This window comes from Prionailurus bengalensis, chromosome E3 (genome assembly GCF_016509475.1).
Source record: "Prionailurus bengalensis isolate Pbe53 chromosome E3, Fcat_Pben_1.1_paternal_pri, whole genome shotgun sequence".
In the NCBI taxonomy this organism is placed as follows: Eukaryota; Metazoa; Chordata; class Mammalia; order Carnivora; family Felidae; genus Prionailurus; species Prionailurus bengalensis.
In genome coordinates this window covers 34,022,309-34,044,922 of record NC_057357.1, presented here as the reverse complement: position 1 = coordinate 34,044,922, position 22,614 = coordinate 34,022,309, and positions in this window count along the sequence as shown.

Here is a 22,614-nt window from a genome sequence, read left to right as displayed (position 1 = left end):
TCAGGTACAGGGCCCCCCACATTGCGTGGCACCAATGGGTGCTCCCTAACGGATGGTGATCGTCACCACCGTCACCTTCATCATCCTGTGCTGGCCTCAGAAGATTCAGCGTCAGCTGAGTGTAGATGGAAAGCTTTAGAACGTCAGCCGTCACTTAGGTGATTCAGAAACTAATGATGATTTCCCTGACAAGTGTCCACTCAGCTTCTGCTGGGAGACCCCCAGTCTTGGGGAGCTCCTTGCCTGCCGTGCAACACACCCTCTTTGTTAGTTGTGGCTGAGTGTAGCTATTCAGTGTCAGTGTATGTCTCAGGGACCATTACCTACTAGTGGGCTTTATGTACTTTATGGAGCCACGCAGTGAGATCTCTTTTCACATAGAAGGGCACCCACACAGACTATCTACCCTTCAAAAACTCATCCATCCATTCATTCATTCGTTCCTTCATGCACAAATGTTTCCCGAGTGCCTACTTTGAGCTGGTCTCTTGCTTCAGTGTGGGAGGTGTTCCAGGGCCCATGGACGAGACAGACAGCTGCAGTTTGGCATTGTAAGTGTGGGGCCATTTCAATCTGGAAAGGGAGGGGAGCAGCATGGGAGCCCCAAAGAGGCTTCAAGCCCAGCTGGGGGTGGTGATGGCTACAGAAGGCTTCCTGGAGGAAGTGACACCTGAGATGAGTCTCAGAGGATGGGTGGGAGGTGGGGACGGAGAAGAGGAAGGCATTTCAGATGGAATGGAGAGAGTGTACAATAGATATAGAGCTCTGGATACAGATGCAGGTTCATTGTGTGTGTGTGTGTGTGTGTGTGTATGTGTGTGTGTGGTCTGTCTGGAGGGTGCCTGAGGATGGAACCAGTGAGGTTGAAAGGTCTAGGAGAACCTTCATGCCAAACTAGTTTGGACTTTATTTGGGGGCTGCGGAGCTCCCCTGGCAGTCCTTCTGGTGGCCCTGGCCCTGGGCTGAGGGGTCCCTGCTCTGGTCTGGCGCCCTCCCGGTGGGTGCGGTTGCTGTTGGCTTTCGGAGTGACGTAGTCTGTTGGCATTGGCTATTGCACGGCTCCTTTGCCTCTATGTCTCTTCCGGCCCCTTCCATGGTCCGGTGGCGTGAATTTAGCTCTGGAGCCGGACACACCAGGGGTAAGTCCCAGCTCTGCTGCTGCCAACTCCTGAACCTCAGCCCGGCTCCTTGACCCCCAGAAACCTCAGTCTTGCTTGCAAAGTGCAGAAAATGACAAAAGTAGTGAACATTTCTATGCGGTTTTGTGCGGCAAGCACCGTTCTAAGCGTTTTACAAAAACTACTCACTGAATCTTTATGACAACTCTGTGAGCTTGCTACTATTATTATTATTCCCATTTTATAGATGAGAAGACAGATGGATGGAGAGGCCCAAAGTCTTCCAGCTGGTAAGTGGCGGGGCTGAAAGTCCCCGGAACCTCTCTGCTAGAGTTGACGTGAAGATCAGAGGAGCTGACACAAGCAGAGTCCTTGACCTGCTGCCCGGCACAGCAGGTACTCAGTAAGCAACAACTGTCATAGGTACTAGGGCTCTGAGAAACATACAGAATGGCACCATCAAGGACAGAGGCAGTCCCCAGCGGTAAGCAAATTCCCTCCATCCAAGGGAGCCCATGGAAGGCCCACTTCAAGCTCATTCGCTCCAGACAACAGAAATGACAGGTCAGGTCTCTGGTGAAAGAGACTGGAACGGTCACTGATGAGAAGCCAGACTTGTTTCTTTCTTCCCCGATGGACGGACCAACTTCTGAGGGCTCTTCTTTCCGTGGGACTGGAGGGCTGAGCTCTCAGGCACGTTTCCCTCATTGGCTCTGGTCATGGAGGCGGGGTGGGGGGGGCACCTGATAAGCCATAGAGTTCCCCCTGCCCGGTCCCTCAGCTCCAACTCCAGCAAAGCACTGGGGTTTCCAACCTGTCGTTCTTGAATCCCTGAAGCCACATGTCACCCTGTCTTTTACAACACACATAAAGCACTGGCAAGTGGAACCAGCAACTGCATGAGCAAACAGGGATGTGGATGTGAGATTTGGTGTCACTGGCAGAGAAGGAAAGGGGGTGGTGGAGGCGAGGAGACTGCCCTAAGCTGGGGACAGCCGAGCAAAGTGTAACTCGTCTGTGCTTTGCAGCCTGCAGACCTGGGTTTGGATGCAGGCCTGGCCACTTCCTGGCCATGTGACCTCGAGCACGGCCATTGGGGTGCATCCTTCATAATTCCTGCCCAAATTCAAGCCCAGGATTGGGCACAGGGGGTGATGATCCCTTTTCAAAATAGATGCTGCATGGTGTGTGGGACGAGGGCTCAGCTTGGGGTCAGACCTGAATTCACATCCACGGGGCCCCACAGGAGCTGCATATGGGTGGCGACTGGCTCCTCTCTGGGAGTCTCTGCATCAGGCTGAAGACAGGGGATAACGAGTATTTGTCATGTAGGGACTAGAGGAGCTGCTCTGGGATCGGGCTGCCTGGATTCAAATCACCGCTCTGTTGGACTGGTTCTCAAAACCCTGGTGATTTCGTGTCCCCTTCCCCAGGGATGCATGTTTGTCGTCCACAGCCTGGGGGAGGTGCTACTGGTCTCTGGCTGGTGGAGACCAGGGACACTGCTACCCACCCTACCATGCAGAGGAAAGTCCCCACAGCGAAGAACAACCCCGCCCTAAAAGTCAAAGGGGCTGAGGCCGAGGAAGGTGCTCTGGTGTCTACCAGCTTGTGAAACTGCTTCACCGGGTCAAGACCGTTCCCTCAATGGGAAAAGGCAGGTGATAACAGGGCTCGATGTTAACAGTGGGGGTTGCTTTAAAAACAGAGGCCGTGTGGCTCCTGGTGCAGAATCGGGCTCCTGGAAAACCCTTAATACGCGTATGCTCAGATTTTTGTGGCAATGAGGGGCCATAGCATATGTCAAGTGCTTGGACACAGGAGGCCCACACGGAGTGGGGGGATGTGATGACGATGATGGTGATTATGTTCGATTTGCTCAGGATGCTGGCGGTGCCCCTGAGATCCTTCTTCAAGCCTGTACGTCATGGTGGATCCCCATCTCCCCACACCTCTGCCTCAAGGTGATTTTCAAAGCCATTGTCAAAAGGAAAAAAGCAACGGGCTTGTCCCTGGGGAAGTTGCTGATGGCTCTCGGGTCTGCTGGTGCCGAAAATCACAAAAGGCACCTGACTCCCCTGGGTTTTCTTCTGCACTAGTTTTCTGAAAGTCAACTCGAGCAGTTCTTGTACTTGGAAGTTATTTTCCTGGAAAGGCGGCCTGGGGGGGGGGGGTCTTCCTCCTCCCAGCTCATATTCTGCCTGGGTCTGTTAGGAGCTGTTATGAGCTGACGGTGATCCTCCCGCCCCCGCTCTGTCAGTGCTCAACTCCCAATGTGATGGTGTTTGGAGGTGGGGCCTCTGGGGTCAGACTAAGCTGGGGGTGGGGCTCTCACGATGGGATTGGCGCCCTTGTAAGAAGAGGACAGACCAGAGCTCTCCACCCTCGAGGAAGCAGAGAGAAGGCAGGGCTTGCGAGGCAGGAAGAACGCTCTCACCAAGAACCGAGTTTGTCCGCGCCTGGACCTTGCACTTTCCAGCCTTCAGAACCGTGAGGAATAAATGTCTGTTATTTAAGCCACGCGCTCCATGGTGTTTCGCTAGAGCAGCCCAGCTGAGACAGGGCACTCACAGTGAGGAGTTTGCCCTATCTCCCTCTTTCAAGGGGCCCCCGGAGCGGGGTTCTCCCCTCTCCCTCCACCCCATACTCCCTCTTCCCTGTGAGAAAAAGAGTGGCTTTTCCAGCTGGAGCTTGATGTCCATGGGCCATGCCAGCAACGGGAGCACTGTCCCCTACAGTTGGGGACGAGAAGCAAAGCAAGAAGCCGGCCCTCTGTCTCCTTCCTCTCTAGTGCTGACACCCTGTGGCCTGGGCCGTTATCCGGGATCACGTGGGCGGCCTCATCCGATCAGCTGAATGCCTCAGGAGCAGAAAGAGATTTTTTGGAGAAGAGAAAATTCTGCCTTAAGACTGTAACATGGAACTCCTGCCTGAGGGTCCAGCCTGCTGGCCTGTCCTGCAGAGTTTGGACTTGCCGGCTCCCAGAGCTGCCGGGACAATTCCTTGAGATCTGTGTGTGTGTCTCGTTTTCTCTGTCACTCTCTCTTTGTGTGTGTGTGTGTCTGCCTGCCTGTTTATCTATCAATCAATCAATCAATCAGTCATCTATCTACCTACCATCTCCTACTGGTTCTTGTCTGTTCGGGGTGCTATAACAAAACTAGCAAACCCTGGGTGACTTGCAAACAACAGAAATGTCTTCCTCACAGTTCTGGAGGCTGGAGGTCCAAGACTGGGGTGCTGGCAGACGTGGTGTTTGGTGAGAGCCTGCTCCCTGGCCATGCCCCGATCCATGGGCAAACCCATCCACCCGTGAACCCGTGGCTTCATCTGCCATCTCTGTTGGTGTTTCGGAACACTTCTGGGGCACAGATCCACTTGAGAAAATGATGCAGGACTCGGACCTTCTCTCCAGAAAACTGCACTTGGGTACGGAACTTCTCAGGCAGGCTTAGGGATCCAGAGACCCTTGACCTGGATGCTGACGGATCCCTGGGCTCTACCCACCCGGCCGCTCTCTGTGCTCCTAACCTACTCAGCATCTCGCCTTGGCTGCTCCTTGGAAGCCCCAAGCCCAAGTCTGAACCCAATGTTTCATTTTTCCCCCCTACGTGTTCTTCCCTTCGTGCTGTTTGCCAGGCAACGGCACCACCCAGGAGAGAAGCTTGGGGCCATCCTTACATTTTTCCCCTCCCCCTCTCCGCCCACATTCAAACTCTCACCCAGACCCGCCAGATCCACGCCCACCGCCACTGCCAATTTCAGGCCACGTGGCCATCCCCGCCCAGATGAGCGCGCCGGTCTCCTACTCCCGCCCCTGCTTCCAGCCCCGGTCAGGTCCACTCCGTTCCTCACTTGGAAGCCAGAGTTGAGCTTAAGAATGAAGATTTTATTATTTTATTTGGTATTCCCCCCGGCTTGAGAATCAAAGAACACACCTCTCTGTACAACTTTAAGGTGTAGAGTGCGCTGATCTGATACACGTCCACACCGTACAGCGATTACCACCCTTGCGTCAGCTGACACCTGTCGTGTTACATGATTACAGGTGACTGTGTAACACCTGCTTTCTGAAACATGTGTCTCCCCTGATGAAAACACCCTTCTGTGGCTCCACCTGCCCTAAGGACACTGCGAAGTCCGTCCTGGGTTAGGAGGCTCTGTAGCCGGCCCTGCTTCTGTTCCCCACCGCTCATTCGTTCCACTAACATTTGTTGAGCGCCCCTGCGTGCCAGGCTCCGTGCTGGGTGCCGGGGGACAGGGGAGAGGGGTTTTGTCCTCCAGGACCTTATGGCTCTCGTCCTGCCTTTTCCAGCTGTGCTGATGACGCCACTACCAGGCGCACTGGGCGGTATTTCCGTAGGGCTGATGACGTCACTACCCAAGTGCACCGCGCAGTGTTTCCATGGTGCTGATGATGTCACCACCCACCTGCATGACGCGGTCTTGCGCCTCTGCCTTTACATCTCGCCACCTGCAGCTCTCCACCCTTCTTCACACGCCAAGTGGGACATCTCCCCGGGGAGGTTTCTGTACCTTTGATCGCCATCATTCAACTCTGCCTAATGTGAGGGCAAGAACGGGAGTTTGTGGCAAGACTACAGGGTGGAAAAGCTTCAAGGACAGACAGCTGGGGCCGCTCTGGGGCATCTCAGCAAAGGGGTTTAAAGATGAGTCTCTCTCAACTGCCAACTGTTTGCTGCCTTTGTATCACTCTTCTCCATCACTTTGCTTGATATTCCCGGCCTGAGAGATTGATAGGTGAGATGAGTCAGGTGCCCACCCCTATGAGTGACGCTGGATGGACAGCCTCCAAAAGGCTGTGCAGACTTGAGGAGTGAGGATCCCCCAAAGGAAATGGGATTCTCTAATAGCAAGGTGCGGGGGGCGGGGTGGGGGGCGCTGGCTGAGCTAGGATGGCACGTCTCCCAGACCTTCCTGACCTCTCTGCTGCAGAACTAATTATTTCTCCTTTTGGTCTTTCCCTTGCACATGAAAAACAACAACAACAACAAACTAATCTCTTACACATAGTTTCACTGACCACATTGAAATTATAGTTCTTTATGTACTTTGCTTTTGCACTTGACTCTACATATCCTTGTGAACGGGATCCTGACTGGTGCCAGGCACGCAGTAGGTGCTCAGAAATGCTTGTGGCCTCTGGTGAACGAGCACTAAAATGAAAATTCAAAACCTGGCTGTTTCAAGGTCCACCTTTAAATATGGACTTCTCTTAAAGAGAGCAGAGTCTGGTTTTGACTTTGAGATGGCAGCTTTAAAACATTTTTTTTTTCAGGTCTTGAAACACCTCTAAGGAGAATCGGGGTTTAACAAAATCGATTTGCTGAATGGTTATAATGATCATAACTGGATATATAGTCCCTCTGGAAAAGATGAGGCCTGAAGACAGAAGAAGAAATTAGCCCTTGTTCATATCAGAGATTTAAGGGAAAATTTAAAAGAGATTTAGAGGAAAAAGGATCATTTTGTATAAAATATATAATAATGATGCATAAAAAGTGATAGAATATAAATGCAAAGAAGCCTGGGTTTATATTATGCTTGCAGGAAAAAGGGAAAAAAGGAAAACCCAAGATTAAGTCTGTAAATGGATGGAGCCCTGGCCTTGAAAATATCCCCTCCCCCACCAGCTCCCGACACCTACTATGTGCCAGCCTTGAAAACATCCTCTGTCTCTCCCAATAGCTCCTGACACCTACTGTGTGCTAGATGCTAAGTCAAGCACTTACACACACAATCACCTTTAATCCTGACAAATCCTGTTTTGCAAGTGAGGACACTTCAGCTCAGTGTATTTATGCCACTGGACCCAAGTTCATGGACTAGGAAGCAGGAGAGGTAGGATTTGAACCCCGGTCTTCCTGGTGTCAAAGCTGCTGTGTTCGCTCCCCTTTCAGCCTAAGGATTGGGCAGAGGTATCACTTCCCCAAAGGGAGCACAGGATGTTGACTCCATCAATAGTCCCAGCTGTTGGTCCGGGGCTCTAAATCCAGGGTCAGGACTGGCCCCAGGGTCCCAGGAGGGCTGAGCTGTTTTGCTGAGTTTGGGGGATCCACTGGAAGATTCTTGGTGGAATTTTCAGGTGAAATGCTTTAGCTCTGAGGACAAATCCTGGAGGAGAAAATCCCCTCCCAGTATGGAGATGATTTCTCTCTGCCCACCTGGGGTTGATGAGGGTGAGTCTGTGTATGCACCCAAGAGTGTATTTGCATGTGTAAACATGCAAACATCTCGTGCTTGCACAAGAGGGCGTGCATGTCTCTCTCTGAATATCTATGTGTCTCCATGTGTATACTTTCCTTTGTGTCTTGGTGTTGTACATTTCAGGATCATTTATGCCTCTGTGTGTGTGTGTGTGTGTGTGTGTGTGTGTGCGTGCACATGCTTCTCTGTTGCTGCACATGTCAGTAAGTGCATGCATGTGCTGCTGTTTGGCAAGCAGGTAGATCTCTGTTTACCTGTGTGATGCCTGTGTGTGCACTTGCCCATAACCCCCTGTGTGTATATATTGTGTGTGTGTGTGTGTGTGTAGAAAGACTTACGATAGGAGGAAATGTGTATATAGATACCTCTGACTTCCTGCCAACCTATTTAACAGGTTTTGGAGAGTGTCTATTTACCTCTTATTGGAACTGCTCTGCTCTGCAATTTCATTTTCCATTTGACCAAATGGGTTTTGTTTATCTTCCATAAATCTCGCTTTGGCAACTCCAGTGCTGCTGATTCCCACACATCTCTTATGCTTCTCAACACTGGAGCATCTTTTGTGAGGCTTAATATTCTGCCCCAGTCTTCGTGAGGTGCTAATTTCCTTCTGGGCCACAGTCTTGGTTCGCCTGGACATTGAGGAGTCTGGCTTCTGTGGCTGATGTCCAGGCCTGTCCCATTACCTCTCCTGAAATAGAGCTGACCTTGGGCAGTGGCAGATTTGGCATTACCTTGGGCAGCATGATAGGAGGCACATAGATGGGTTTTGAATTAAATGAAGCTATTTTCAGTTCTGGCTCTGGAACTTATCAGATGAGTGATTTTGGGCAAGTTCCTTTGGTTTCCTTTCTGCAGGGAAAACTCTTATAAGAAAGAGAATTATAAATTCTTAGTTGCGAGGATCAAAATAATATATCCAAAACACTGTTTACTTAGTAAATGTATCAGATAGGTATCGCTATTTGATAAACCATCTCAAAACTTAGCGGCTTAAAAACTACAGACGTTTGTTTTGTAGGATTCTGTATTCTGGCATCAGAGGGGGTGTCTGCTGGGCAGATCTCCTCCTCCCAGAGAGGGTCCCTCATGTGTCTGTGACCAGCTGAGCACCTGCTTGCTGGCTTTTTCTGGGGGTTGGCTTGCTGTTGGCTGAGGTGGTCTCCGGGTTCCCTTCCACAAGGTCTCAGCCTCTAGAGGGCTAGCCTGCGTGTGTCCTCTTGGTGAAGGCAAGGGGTCGAGAAAGACAGCTGACACCTGCAAAGCCTCTTAGCCTCAGCTCGGATCTGGAACAGTCAGATCCACTGCAATCTATTGGCAGATCAGATATAAGGCCAGGGAACGAGACTACCCCTTGTTGGGAGGGCTGCAATGTCACACTGGAAAGATGTGGAAGCAGGGAGGCCATGAACTGGGCACTCAATGCAATCCACCTGCTGCAACGGACACTCAGTGTTGAGCTGCTTGGAACCTAGGAGGCTTTTAATGAATGTTAATTACTGGCACTTAGGATAGCCTGTAGAAGTCCCAATGTGTATGTGGTCTAGTCTCAGCACAGGTTTGCATTAAAAGAAATTGCATGGGGGCACCTGGGTGGCTCAGTCGGTTGAGTGACCGACTTCGGCTCAGGTCATGATCTCACGGTTTGTGGGTTTGAGGCCCGTGTCGGGCTCTGTGCCGAAAGAGCCTGGATCCTGGATCCTGTTTCGGATTCTGTCTCTGTCTCTCTGCCCCTCCCCCACGCTTGCACGTGTTCTCTCCCTCTCTCTCTCTCTCTCTCTCCCTCTCTCAAAAATAAATATTTTAGAAATAAAAGAAACTGCATGAAGAGAATTTATGGAAGAAAATTTAATTGGGAGAAATAAAACTCTTCACTTGGTCTTAAAAATCTTCATGTGCACCGCTCGCAAGTCGCTGTCTCAAACTTTGCACTGGCGTGTGGGAACAGACCAAATCCTCGCTCCTTCTCTGCTCTTCATTTCTGGAACCCTGACACATGGTCCAGACAGCTTTCTCCTCTTTGCTCTTGTCTGTCTCCGTTCTTTCCCGTGTAGATCAACTCGGCCTTTTGAAGGTTTCTCTTCCACTCTGCCCTTTGAACACATGAATAAACTTTATCCATCCAAGAACCGACCCTGGAGGAAAGAACTCTCTCTATAAAAGGTCAGAAGCGGGGGAAGAGGAGAAGAGACAGGAGACTGCAAATACTTCTCATGTAATAGTATTTTTTATTTCTGCCACCGAGGTATGTTCTGTTTAAAACATCCTTTGGGGCGCCTGGGTGGCTCAGTCAGTTAAGTGTCCGACTTCGGCTCAGGTCATGATCTCACGGTTTGTGGGTCCGGGCCCTGAGTCCGGCTCTGTTGCTGACAGCTCGGAGCCTGCAGCCTGCTTCAGATTCTGTGTCTCCCTGTCTCTCTGCCCCTCCCCCACTCGCACTCTGTCTCCGTCTTTCAAAAATGAGTAAATGTTAAAAAAATTTTTTTTGTTTAACATCCTTATACCTCCCGCTCCAAGCTATTCCTTCAGCTCCTTCTCTCTTTCCAGCGTGACTATCTTTGTCCATAGAAGACTCTGCTGGCCAGTCAGTTTCTAGGCAGCCATCATCAGGCTCTGGGGGAAGTGCTCCCCAGGAAGGTCAAAGAGGAGGGTGGGTGATGCCTCCAGGTTGCGGGTGGCTTATGGGGGTCCATTTCCTCCTTCCAGACTCAAGAGTCTTCCTTCTCCATCGAGTGGGAGCCCGGAACTGTTGAACACAGGGCACATTACGGCCATAGCACGGAGTATGAGAGATTAACCCTGAGTCTCGCCCCATCGCTGTCCCACCTCCTCCTATGGCAGCCTCCCCACCCCCCCCACCCGCCTCCACCCCCTCCCGCCCCACAGGGGCTTCTCTGACCTTTGTCATCTGCTCCAGACTTTCACAGCCTTTTGATTTCCCTGTTTCCCGCTGTCCTGCTGCACCCCCACATTTGGCTCGGTTCTTCCCTTCTAGCTTGGTAGGTGTCGATATGAGCCCCGGTATCTCGCTTTTTCAGAACGACGAGAATAAAAGCCCACCTGGTGCTCACTTGCTCTGGGCCCTGGGCTGCACACTTTGCTTGCATTGTTAATCTTTATCTTCCTGCAGCCCGGGAAGGAGGCATCTTAGCCGGTCCCGTGCTACAGGCAGGGGGAGGTGAAGTCGCCTGCCCAAGGTCACTGAGCTAGTGCAGCTGGGATTCAAATCCCTGTGCCTGACTTTATTTATTTATTTATTTATTTAATTCATTCATTCATTCATTCATTCATTCAATATATGAAGTTTATTGTCAAATTGGTTTCCACACAACACCCAGTGCTCATCCCAAACCTGTGCCTGACATTAAAGTCCATGCTTGGGGAACTGTTAAACCGTGTCTGTGACCAAGAGTGACCAACTCATCCCAGTTTTCTGGCGGACTTTCCTGGTTTTTAAATGGAAGGCCCTGCAGCCTAAGAAATCACTCTATCTTGGGCAACGTCGGATGGTCTGTCATTCTACCCCAGCTGGAGACTTTTTGTCTCGGGCAGGCCTGGCCTGGCATCTAAGACTCGTCCTACTTCCCCGGTCCCGATCACAAGAGGGGGTTCCCATGTGCTGCTGTGTCTCCTGCTTCCTCTCCAATTGCCGACGCCCGTCTGACTTTGCTGCCTGTTTCCTGCCTGTGCCGTCAGCATCTGGTTTGCTCCACTTTTAGAAATGCGCACAGCACTGCAGGCTGCCTCCACTCAGATTCCCTGTCTGTCCCCCCCCCCCCCCCCCGAGTACAGGCTCCCTGGGGTCCCTAGTGATGAAACAAGGTGGGAGTCCTGTCTGGCTTGTGGAATCTTAGAACACTTGCTGTTTTCTGGATGCCCTCCCAGTAGCACCGGGGGGGTGGGCAGTGCCTTCTCATGTGACACCTTTTGTAAAGCCCTTGCACCACCCTCCAACTCAACCATCATGAGAGCCTTGGCTATTGACAGGAAAGAGGGGGAAAACAAATATCCAAGGGACACCTTCCCCCCCCCCCCCATCAAACTTGTTTGCCTTCAAGGATCTTGTCTTCTTTTTATATATTCCTGGATTCTTCTTTTATTTTAGAGAGAGGGAGAGAGTGAGCGCCACGAGTGTGAACAACTGGGGGCAGAAGGGCAGAGAGAGAAAGAGAGAGAGAGAATATTATGCAGGCTCCACTCAGAGTCCGATACGGGCTCAGTTCCTCAACCCTGGGATCGATCATGACCTGAGCCGAAATCAAGAGTTGGATGCTCAAGTGACTGAGCCACCCAGGCACCCTTATACGTTCCTAGATTCTTAAAATAGAACGGTCCTGTCAATTATATTCACAAACGTCCAGGTGAATCAAAGGACTAGGAGGCTCTTGGCACCACAGATCCTGCTCAGAACAGGGTTCTCTCCCACGTACAGCGTGGACAGCTGCCTAGTGAATATGGAGAATGCCAAGAAGGAGAAAGAGGGACGTCAGCTATCCCTGAGCACCAGTGCAAAAGCACAAAAGGGCAAATCCATCAGAAGCGCAAACCCAGAGAGGTCTGCCGTGGAGAGGCACTGGAATGCGCCCTGTTCCCAGTGAGCAAGCACCCCCTTTTCTGCCTCTGCTAGCTTGCCCTCCGTGGGACTTCACAGATACCCAGCAGAGCACGGGCGACATAGCCCAGCCTCCTGCACCAGCCACGGCAAAGACTCTTCTGTAACAAAACGTTCTTAACAAAGGCATCTGGGGGAACAACAGCTGGAACAAGCAAAACAGAAAATTACGCGGGCAGACTGCTCACAGCTGAATATTAACCAAAACCCTCGGTGTCCCACGTGGCTGGGCGCTGATGTGCATGTGTCCCACACAACAGGAGTCAAATCAATATTCACCGGGAGAAGCAAATTAGCAATGAGTAGTTCCATACTTGGCCAAGCGTGCCAAGCTCTCCAAGAAGGCAGAAATGAAAGATTTCCCCGGTCCTCTGTGCACGCATGGCCCAAAGAACACCTAACGGCTCCCCAAGGTTACCTCTCGAATAAAAAAGACCTTCGGCAATTGAGATACTGTGGGGATTTCCATTAGATAAAGTTAATGGGATCTTTAAAGTACTTTTCGGTCACGATTAGGTCCATGCTGGGAAAATAATGGAAAAGAAATCCGGCAAAAATCCTTTTCAAAATTAATGGGAAATAATATTGGGGATAAAAAAAAAATCCTCTACCGAGGAGCGCAATTTGATTTCTGGTAACGGCCATCGTGCTGGGTGGAGTTTCCATCATGCCAATTACCAGTATGGTTAATGTCAAGAGTGACCGGGAATGGCAGCTGACCGGACTCGAGACAGCTGTCTAGTCACAGAGCCCGGGGAGCCGTCTGGGGATCATGCTCGGTCTTCTCCAGCAGCTCAGCTCACTTCCTGGTCTCACTCGCTTGGCAGGTTCTGTGCGCTGAGGGCAAAGCGGGGATGGTGTGCACCTCCTCTCCCACAACGAGAACCAGAATGACGGTTTCCGGCTTCCGGGTGGGTGGCCAACAGGAGGCTGGCCATCCTGCTTGTTCCCCAACATGGCTGCCCACCAGACGTCCCTGGAAAATGTAAGAAACGGATTCTCTGAAGTCCCTTCAGACACACTGAATCAATGTCTGTGGGGCTGAGGGCCCAGCCATCAGTATATATATAAAAAAAAATTACTATGACAAAATAGTTGTTACCTGGGGTTTGAGTGTGTGTGTGTGTGTGTAAGTGTATTTCAATTTAACTGAACAACCCAGGTGACTCTGTAGCAGGAGCAGGTCTTTGGAAAAACAGGGCTAGTCTCTTTTACAAATAAGGAAACAAAGTCTCCAAGAGAAAGGGATTTGCTTAAAGCCACCCTACACAAAGCCGTAATTACAGGCTTGTATCTCAACTCAAAGTGAAGGCCTTCTCTAGGCCAGGCTACAGCTCATGAGGTGGTTCTGGGAACTTCTGTCATTCCCCACAAAGCCCCCAAGACATATCTATGGAGGAGGTGGCTAATGTGGCAGACCACAATGGTATTATCAACTCTGATAGCCATTCCTCCGGATCATTCCCCACAAGTCCCCAGATGCAGAGGTATGACCTCCTCGTCCCACTGAGTGGTCTCCATGGGCAACAGGACAAAGCATAGTTCTGCATTAGTGGATGGTTTAACACAGGGCATTGATCAAGCATTTACCGCATGGCAGACACCTTTCCGACCCCCTGACCCTCACATCAACATCCAAAGGATCAGGTATTGTGAATACCATTTCACAAACAAAGAGGCTCAATTTACAAAACTTACAAAATGGAAGACGAGAGAGGTAGAGGGCCCCGACCAAGGTCACACAGCTCAAAGTTTTATCGAATCATTACGTTGTTAACATTATTATTATATATCTCAAGTTAACAGAATATTATATATCAATTATATATCATGAAAACAAAAGGACCTATGAAAAAAACCGACCCGACACTATCAAAGATTCACACCCAGGTCCTGATGGCTTCTTTGCTTATATGGTGCCCTTTGTAACTGCCATCACGCTCAAAGAATTCCAGTGATTCTCATCTAGTTTAGAAGCCAACCCACTCTCTGGGTTATTTATTTATTTTTTTCAGGTGAAAGTAAGCTCCAGAGATATTATTTAATACTTGATAAAACTTGCAAATGTATCGAGCTGAGAAGAGAATACCGCCATGCAGTGAATTCTTTCCAGTGGATCTCAAAGAACTTTGAAATCAGAGAATCCTCAATTGCGAGCGAGGCCTTGGTGAGGTCGGCGTTAGTGTTAATGAAGTCTTTCATGCCCGCGACGTTTTCCCGAGTATGGGGGTCAAGTTCAGGCATTTGTAATCAGTTGATAAAAGACATGTGTGTGCAGCCACGTGGGAAATCTGGGAATACTATCAAATAATGATGTAGAGTATAATTAAGGTTGAGCTATTAAGCACTCATTAATTAAGCTGTCAGATTTTAATCAAGGAATTGATTGTTTCTGCATAGAGCACTGACGGTTCTGCACCCTTGCAGAGGTCTGGAACTCTGATTTGCAAAGATTAACAAATTAAAGGGCCACACGTCAGCTCCGAGAGGCAATGAGCTTTCCTGCTTCCCAGAGTGCAGACCCAACAACTTTGCGATTCCTACGGAAGCCAAGGAGGCAAGTGGGCTCTCTCGGGAAGGGCCAGATCTGAAGGCTGCACTTCAAATTCAGTCCTTGGTGGTCGTTATTCATATTCAAAAGCTGCTTCTTGGGTACCTACTACTCTGTGCTCGGAATGTGTGTCTCCCTTTACCCTCAAAGCACGCTGCTGTACAGAAGAGGGCACGGAGGCTTAGAGAAGGGGTGGGTCCTACAACTGAGGCCACACTCTCAGGGGCGGGGGAGTGGGGCGGACTTTCTGTTCCCCGGGGCTCAGTGCACTGTGCTCTCTTTGCTTCTGAGGCTCTCTCTTCCCATCGCACAGAGACCCCTTGCACCATGGAAAACACACCTGTTCTTGAAGTCACTCCAGTGAGGGTTTAAATCTGGCTTTCCGGCTTACTGGCTGTGACAGCTTGAGCAGGTTATGGTCATTCCAAGGTGCCTCAGCTTTCTCATCTGCTAAATGGGAGCAATGCCACCACGTTGCAGGGAATGAAATGCTAGAGTAGCCTTGTGCCGAGCACTTCCTGTCTGCTGGGCATGGTGCTAAGCACAGTACGTTCACTGAGGCATCTAGTCCTCACATAACCTCTAAGTCGGTGCTGTCCAACAGAACTTTCTGCAATGAGGAAAATATGCTATATGTCTGCTCTGTCCAATATGGTAGCCACTAGCCACACGTGGTCACTGGGCACTTAAGATGTGGCTCATGGATCTGAAGGACAGAACTTCAAACTTTCTTTAATTTTAGTGGATTAACATTTAATAACATCCATGTTTGGCTGGTGGCTGCTGTATTAGCACAGCTCTAACGACGGACTCTCCTGTCCTCATCTGCCCGACGAAGGCTCAGAGAAGCCATGTGACTTGCTCTGGTCCCACAGCCTGTAAGTCGTGGCGCTGGGATTTGAACACAGGCGAGGTGGCTCCTCACCGCCACATGGTACCAAATGAGAACTCTTCGGGAGGTCAGGGCTTCTAGAAGCAGGGGTCGAAGCACATGTTCGTGGCCCGGTGTCCACGTGCTGGCCCTTCACAAAGCCTGAGGGATCCAGCAGAGGCCAGGCCGTCTAACTGTGCTCTGCGCCTCCAACCTCGTCCTCCCTGCGTGAGTCATCTGTTTCCAGTCAGGAGAGAGAATGGATGTGGGCAGTGGGCCGGCTGCCAGGGTGGAGATGAACTGCACGGGCTGAGTTTGCCTCTTGGCTGTCATGATTCCAGGCTTTGGCTTTCGGTCAGCGGGGGAAGGGAGCTGGCGTCGAGTGCCAGGTGGATGATCTCACTGAAGGTCGTAAGGCAGGTGCCCCAGAGATGAGAAAACGGAAGTTCCAAGAGGCTCATGGCCATGGGGGGGGCGGGCAACGGAGGGGTCTGAAGGCAGGCACCTGGCTCTGTTACATTTCAAGCCTTCCCTTGCTCTCTTCTTTTTCGCTGAGCTTTTGATCTTGGCTGTCTTTCCCCCTCAGCCTAGGTGTAGTGCAGGGCGGGACAGGCCTTTGGGACCCATCTCTGCAGGCAGGAAAGCAACGGAGTAAATGGGGTTTTGTTGAGTTTGGCCGTGGTGGCTGCGAGAGGGGCAGGAGAGGGGAGGCCGGAGCTGAGGAGGAATGTGAGAGATAGGGAAGGACACCGAAGGAGGTCATTATTATAACAGTAACAATAATTATGCTGATTATCCGAGCCCTCTCCCTGGAATCCTGGGACTCCCCCATGTTGACGCCATGGCCTCCTCTGGAGCCGTCTTGCAGGGGCGGTATCTGTCATCGTCAGAGAAAGGATTATAAAACCTTGGCTGTCATATCTGGACCCAAAGGAAACAAACCCGCTAAGATTTAAGGAAATGTGCCTGCATTTTATACTTTGTTTCTTTTATGAAGCAGTAAGAATGCCAAGATTTACACATTTCGGGATTCCTAATTGAATCATAGAAGTGTGGAAAATGGGAGCTCTGGGAATCTTCAGAAAAGCGAGCGGGCAGTTTGTCAGCGTCAGTTTGCTACGACTGCTTCCTTCCTGGACAGCTTGGGGGCCACGCTGGTGACTGAGGAGTCTTCTGCACTGAGGCGTGTCTTTTCTGGCTTGTTGCCTTCTGGGCGCTGCTGTTCTCCTGCAGGGAAACTCTGAAGAAACAAAGGGAAGCAAAACAGGCTTTTGGCTCTTGGAAGGTAGTGCCTCCCTGCCTTCTGTCCCCGCCACATCTGACTTCCAGGGCTATGATTTTCTGAGATTTTGAGGGGGCGGGTAAGGAGTCAAAGTCTTGGGGCTTGAATCCTGGGTCTGCTATGTCCTAGCTGTGTGACCTTGTCCAAGTTCCCAAACCTCTCTGAGACTCACAATCTGATTCTGTAAAATGAAGAGCATTCTTTACGGGTTGTTACAAGTTAAGTTGTGTCCCTCCAAAAGATCTGTTGAGGTCCTAACCCCCGGTACTGGAGAATGTGGCCTTATTCAGAAATAAGGTCTTCGCAGATGGGATTTTAGTTCAGATGAGGTCATGCTGGGGTAGGGTGGTCCCTTAGTCCAGTGACTGGTGTCCTTATAAGAGGAGATGACACATAGAGGACACAAGGTGACATGGCCATGTGAAGACAGAAGCAGAGATTCGAGTGTTTTGAGCTTCTAGGGCTGCCAGAAGCTGGAAGAGGCAAGGAAGGATCCTGTCTTACAGGTTTCAGAGGGTGCCCGCCCCTGATAACACTGTAATTTCTGACTTCTGGCCTCTAGGATTATGGGGGACTAAATTTCTATTGTTTTAAGCTACCCAGTTTGGGATGCTTTGTTATGGCGGCCCTGAGAAACTAATACAAGGGTGGGTGATTTTAAGGAGTTTAAAGGATCTACGTCAGTGCCTGGCAAGAGTAGATGTTCCGAAAATGAATGTTTCTCTCCTTCTTTCATAGTGGTTGGAGTCCTGCAATGTCAAGAAAGTGAGGCAAGACAATGTGTAGTTTCATTGTTTTTTAAGTTTATTTATTTGAGGGGGGGAGGGAGGGAGGGAGACAGAGAAAGAGAGTGAGAGAGAGCATGCAGGGCAGGGGCAGAGAGAAAGAGAGAGAGAGAGAGAGAGAGAGAGAGAGAGAGAGAGAGAGAAACAGGTTCCAGTGCTCTCAGCACAGAGCCCAACACGGGGTTTGAATTCATGAATTCAATCATGACCTGAGCTGAAACCAAGAGTCAGATGCTTAACTGAGCCACCCATGTGCCCCAAGGCAATGTGTACTTTATTTATAAATTTTTAAAAAATGTTTATTTATTTTTGAGAGAGAGAGACAGAGTGCAAGTGGGGGAGGGGCAGAGAGAGAGAGGGAGACACAGAATCCAAAGCAGGCTCCAGGCTCCGAGCTGTCAGCACAGAGCTCGATGCGGGGCTCAAACCCATGAACCATGAGATCATGACCTGAGCTGAAGTCAGACATTTAACTGAATGAGCCACCCAGGCACCCCAGGCAATGTGTACTTTAAATCACATACTCTAGAGGCACACTGTCTTGACCTGTATCATAGCTCCAGCTTTGTGATTTGGGGCAAGCGGCTTGACCCTTCTTGTGTCAGTTCTGAAAAGGAGAAGAGCAGTCCCTGACATCCTGCCCTGGAAGGATGCGTCCTGTGCCGGTACTATGAGCAAAAGCATGGTGTTGCTAAGAGCTAGCTTGGCACTCACAGCTGGACCCTGGTGTGCTCTCGTGAGCATGACCTTCACAGAACATCGACACCAGAAAAGGCCCTCTGTGACTTGTAAAAACAGCACAGAATGGTGGCCACTGGGAGCTGGAGGGTGGGGGCCCTGGGGAGATGCAGTTTAAAGGTGCAAACTTTTTTTTTTAAATTTTTTTAAATTTAAATTTATATTTATTTATTTATTTATAATATGAAATTTATTGTCAAATTGGTTTCCATACATCACCCAGTGCTCATCCCAACAGGTGCCCTCCCCAACACCCATCACCCACCCTCCCCTCCTTCCCACCCCCCGTTAATCCTCAGTTTGTTCTCAGTTTTTAAGAGTCTCTTATGTTTTGGCTTCCTCCCTCTCTAACCTTTTTTTTTTTTTTTTCTTTCCTTCCCCTCCCCCATGATCTTCTGTTAAGTTTCTCAGGATCCACATAAGAGTGAAAACATACGGTATCTTTCTCTGTATGACTTATTTCACTTAACATAACACTCTCCAGTTCCATCCATGTTGCTACAAAGGGCCATATTTCATTCTTTCTCGTTGCCACATAGTTTTCCATTGTGTATATAAACCACAATTTCTTTATCCATTCGTCAGTTGATGGACATTTAGGCTCTTTCCACAATTTGGCTATTGTTGAAAGTGCTGCTATAAACATTGGGGTACAAGTGCCCCTAGGCATCAGCACTCCTGTATCCCTTGGGTCAATTCCTAGCAGTGCTATTGCTGGGTCATAGGGTAGATCTATTTTTAATTTTTTGAGGAACCTCCACACTGTTTTCCAGAGCGGCGGCACCAGTTTGCATTCCCACCAACAGTGCAAGAGGGCTCTGGATTCTCCACATCCTCGCCAGCATCTACAGTCTCCTGGTTTGTTCATTTTAGCCACTCTGATTGGTGTGAGAACTTTCAACTAGTATGTAAATAAGTTCTGGAGAGTAACACCCAGGATAGGGTTACAGTTAACAATACTGCATTGTAAACTTCAAAAGTTGAGACTAGATCTTCATTGTTCTCACCACAAAAAAGAAATGGTAATTATGGGATCCCGATGGAGGTGTTAGCTAAGCTGAGGTGGTCTTTGCCCTGCAGTAAATAAATGTATCAAACCAACAGGCACACCTTAAACTTACACAATGCTATCAATCACAGGTCGATAAGACAAATACATTAAAACAGAAAAGGGTCGTCTCTAACTGTGATGGCTCAAGACAAAAACAAGCTCGCTTTGCAATCTTGTCTAAACACAGCCGGAACAAAAGCGTTGTCCAAGCCACAAACAGGACCAAACGATTCCTTTTCCGGGCTACCACGAGTGACTGCTTTTCTATACCAATCCCAGCTTCAGGCTTGGTTTGCTTTTGCCACCTTCTAGAGGAGACGAATTACAATAATCATAAAATACTCCCACTTCCTGACGGTATCCAATCCAGAGCAAAGCCCGGCTTCGCTGAACTCTTCCCCAAATCGCTTAACACGAGCCCAAGTCCAACTGTGCCCCGCTCCCAACACCCCTTTACCGAGCTACTTCATGACTGCCCATGGGGTGTGCGCTCCCTTGTCGCACGGAGTCAGTAAGCCTACCCCTTCTCCACGGCAGGTGGTTTCGGGCCGTCTTTGGTTCTTGCTGGGATCAACGAGTTTTGATCCACTGGATCGAGTATCCGCTGGAATCGTGACTGCTGCGGTCTAGACGCTTGGGTCCATTCCCTCCTCTTTCGGTAATAGCACTCAATACTTTCACGTGGGCGCCACATCGCCTGCACTCTCGAGTCACGTGCTTTGGTTTCCAGCCCCAGGAGTAGACATGTGACTGAGACGTGTCCAATCAGCGAGTCCCATCCCCTGGCTGCAGTGATTGGTTCAGGGGGAGCATGTGACACCAGTTGGTCCAATCAGAGCACATCCTAGGAGTCGAGCGTGGGGGGTGGCCTGGAGGAGAGCCCCTCCATCTTCCAGAAGACGCTGGCGGGCAGTGGTCGGCACCTGCTGGGGGAGACACCGAACGCGGCCTGGGGCATGGAAGGTACCCCACGTTTTGGGCTTGGTCTCTTTCCCTATAAAATGGGGGAGCATGACGACGTTCTTTAAGAGCTAGTGCCACGTAGCGGTGGTTTCTTGGGTGTGCAAATGGGTGATTATCTTGCTTTGGAAAAGCAGCAAAACCAACCGGGAATGTTGTGTTTTGTTTTAAAACACCGTCAAGCGTACCTGGGAGTTGGTCAAGCGAGGGACCCTGTAAGAATGTCTTGAATGTGTGAATTCACTGACCTTTGTCTCCCTAAGGAGGGAGGCATAATAACAGCTTGTCACCAGCGTCCTTACTGCCCGGTGGGGGGCTGCCCTGTGACCAGGAGCGGCAGGGTAGGGGGCACATAGGAGCACCGAGCCCCAGGGCGGGTGAACCTGTCACCGTTGCTCTGTCCTTGCTGCCTGGCGATCCTCGAAGCCCAGCCCCACATTTCAGGCTTTCTGTTGGGTCTAAGAAGTCACCATGGTCCAGGAGAGGTCACTGACGTGGCCTCAGCCCCCAGGCATGGTCATCCAGAGGGGACAAATGCCTAACCTGTGAGAGTGGCCTGCCCCGGGGACCAGGGAGGGAGCCTGGATGGGTGGGAGGCAGGTGTCAGCTGGGGCGGGAAAGCAGAGTGGGCTATGGGGCCACTTGCTAACTCTTCAGGCTGGTGTGACAGACCTAATGTCGGTTTCTTCCTCTGCATAATGGGGACGAAGGAAGGGTCGCTGTGAGGCTTGTCTGTGACATACCTTTGGAGCACCCAGCATTGTGTTGGTGCATCAGGTGCTCAACCAGGGACAGTTCTGGTTCCGGCTGCAAATGGGTCCCTGTCCTTGTCATAAATGCCTGGTGATTAATGCTCATGTGGGTTGATACTGTGGGTGACCTATGGAGGGTTCCAGACATGCTCTTGCGTCTAGCTCAATTCCTCTGGCTAATTTGGAGAAGGTGTGGTGGATATTGCTTCTCTGCCTATTTTACCCCTGTCCTCCTGCCCTCCAACCTGTCTTGGGACTCTTGGACTCAACTGTCGAAAGGGCCTCGTAGGAGCTGGGGCAGGCTGGACTCTTGAGACTCCAGATGAGCCCGAGCACAACAGCAGGGGGAGGGCGGCTCATGGCCCTCAGGCATCCCACCTGATCCGGCCTCTGCCTTCCTCTCCAGTTGCATGGGTGCCCCCTCCCCCCGCCCATTATTCATGACACTCAAGCCACCCAGGCCTCTATGGCACCTGTGGAACTTTCCAAACATGCTCTCAGCCCTCTGACTTTGTAGTGCCTGTTCTCCCTGCCTGGAACATCCTGCCTTCGGCTCTTCTCAGGACTTCTTCCTTTTCATTCAGCTCTTGGCTCAAACGTCACCTCTTATGCAAGATTTCCACAACCTCTGTCTAGTTCCATTCTGCCTCCTGCCCTTCAGGGCTCTTAGAGCAAGTGTTTAGAGATGTGTTTGTTGAGTGTCTTCCTCTCCCAGCAGGCAGGGGCCTGCTTTCCACTGTGTCCCCAGCACTGAGCACACAGCCTGCCCTGCAGGGAACTTCCGTCTCTGTGTCTGTCCATGTATGTGTGCGTGTGTCTGACTACCTGTGTATCTGTCTGTCTTAAGGTGTGCAACCTGATGATTTGAAATACGTATCCATTGTGAAATGATCACTAAAATCAAGTTGATTCCCGTATTCAGCACCAAACATCGTTACGAGCGTGTGGGGGGTGGGGTGAGGACACTTAAAATCTACTCTCAGCAAATTTCAGGGGTTTAGTAGAGTATTATTACCTATAGTCATCATGCCATACGCCAGATCTCTAGAACTTGTTCATTTTGTAACTGGAAGATTGTACCTTTTGACCTACATCTTCCCATTTCCGCAGCCCCAGAGCTTGACAATCACCCATTCTACTCTCTGGTTCTGTGAGTTCAACTTTTTTAGGTTGTACGTATAAGTAAGATCATACCGCGTTTGGCTTACCTCACTTAGCAGAATGTCCTCCAGGTTGACCCGTGTTACTGCCAATGGCAGGATTTTCTTCCTTTTTATGGCTAAATAATATTCCACCGAAGTATACACATTTTCTTTATTGAACAGCTCAGGGCTGGCAACGTGTGGCCCGTGGGCTGGCTGGTTGTTTTTGTAAATAAAGATTTATTGGCACATAGCCACGCCAGTTTGTTTACAAATGGCTCATGGCTGCTTTCGTGCTTGACTGGCAGAGCTGGGTAGTTGGTAGTTGGGGCAGCTAGGCAGTTGCACCAGAAACCATACGGCTGGCAGAGCCTACAGTGTTTGGCCCTTTGCAGAAAATGTTTGGTGAGCCTGGGTAGGGAATGCGGTTCTGTTTCTGGGTGGGCTGTGCACAGGGTTTTGTGCACGCAGCACAAAGGATGAGGCTGTAACTGTTAATACGGCCCAGTGTGCGTCTCAAATTG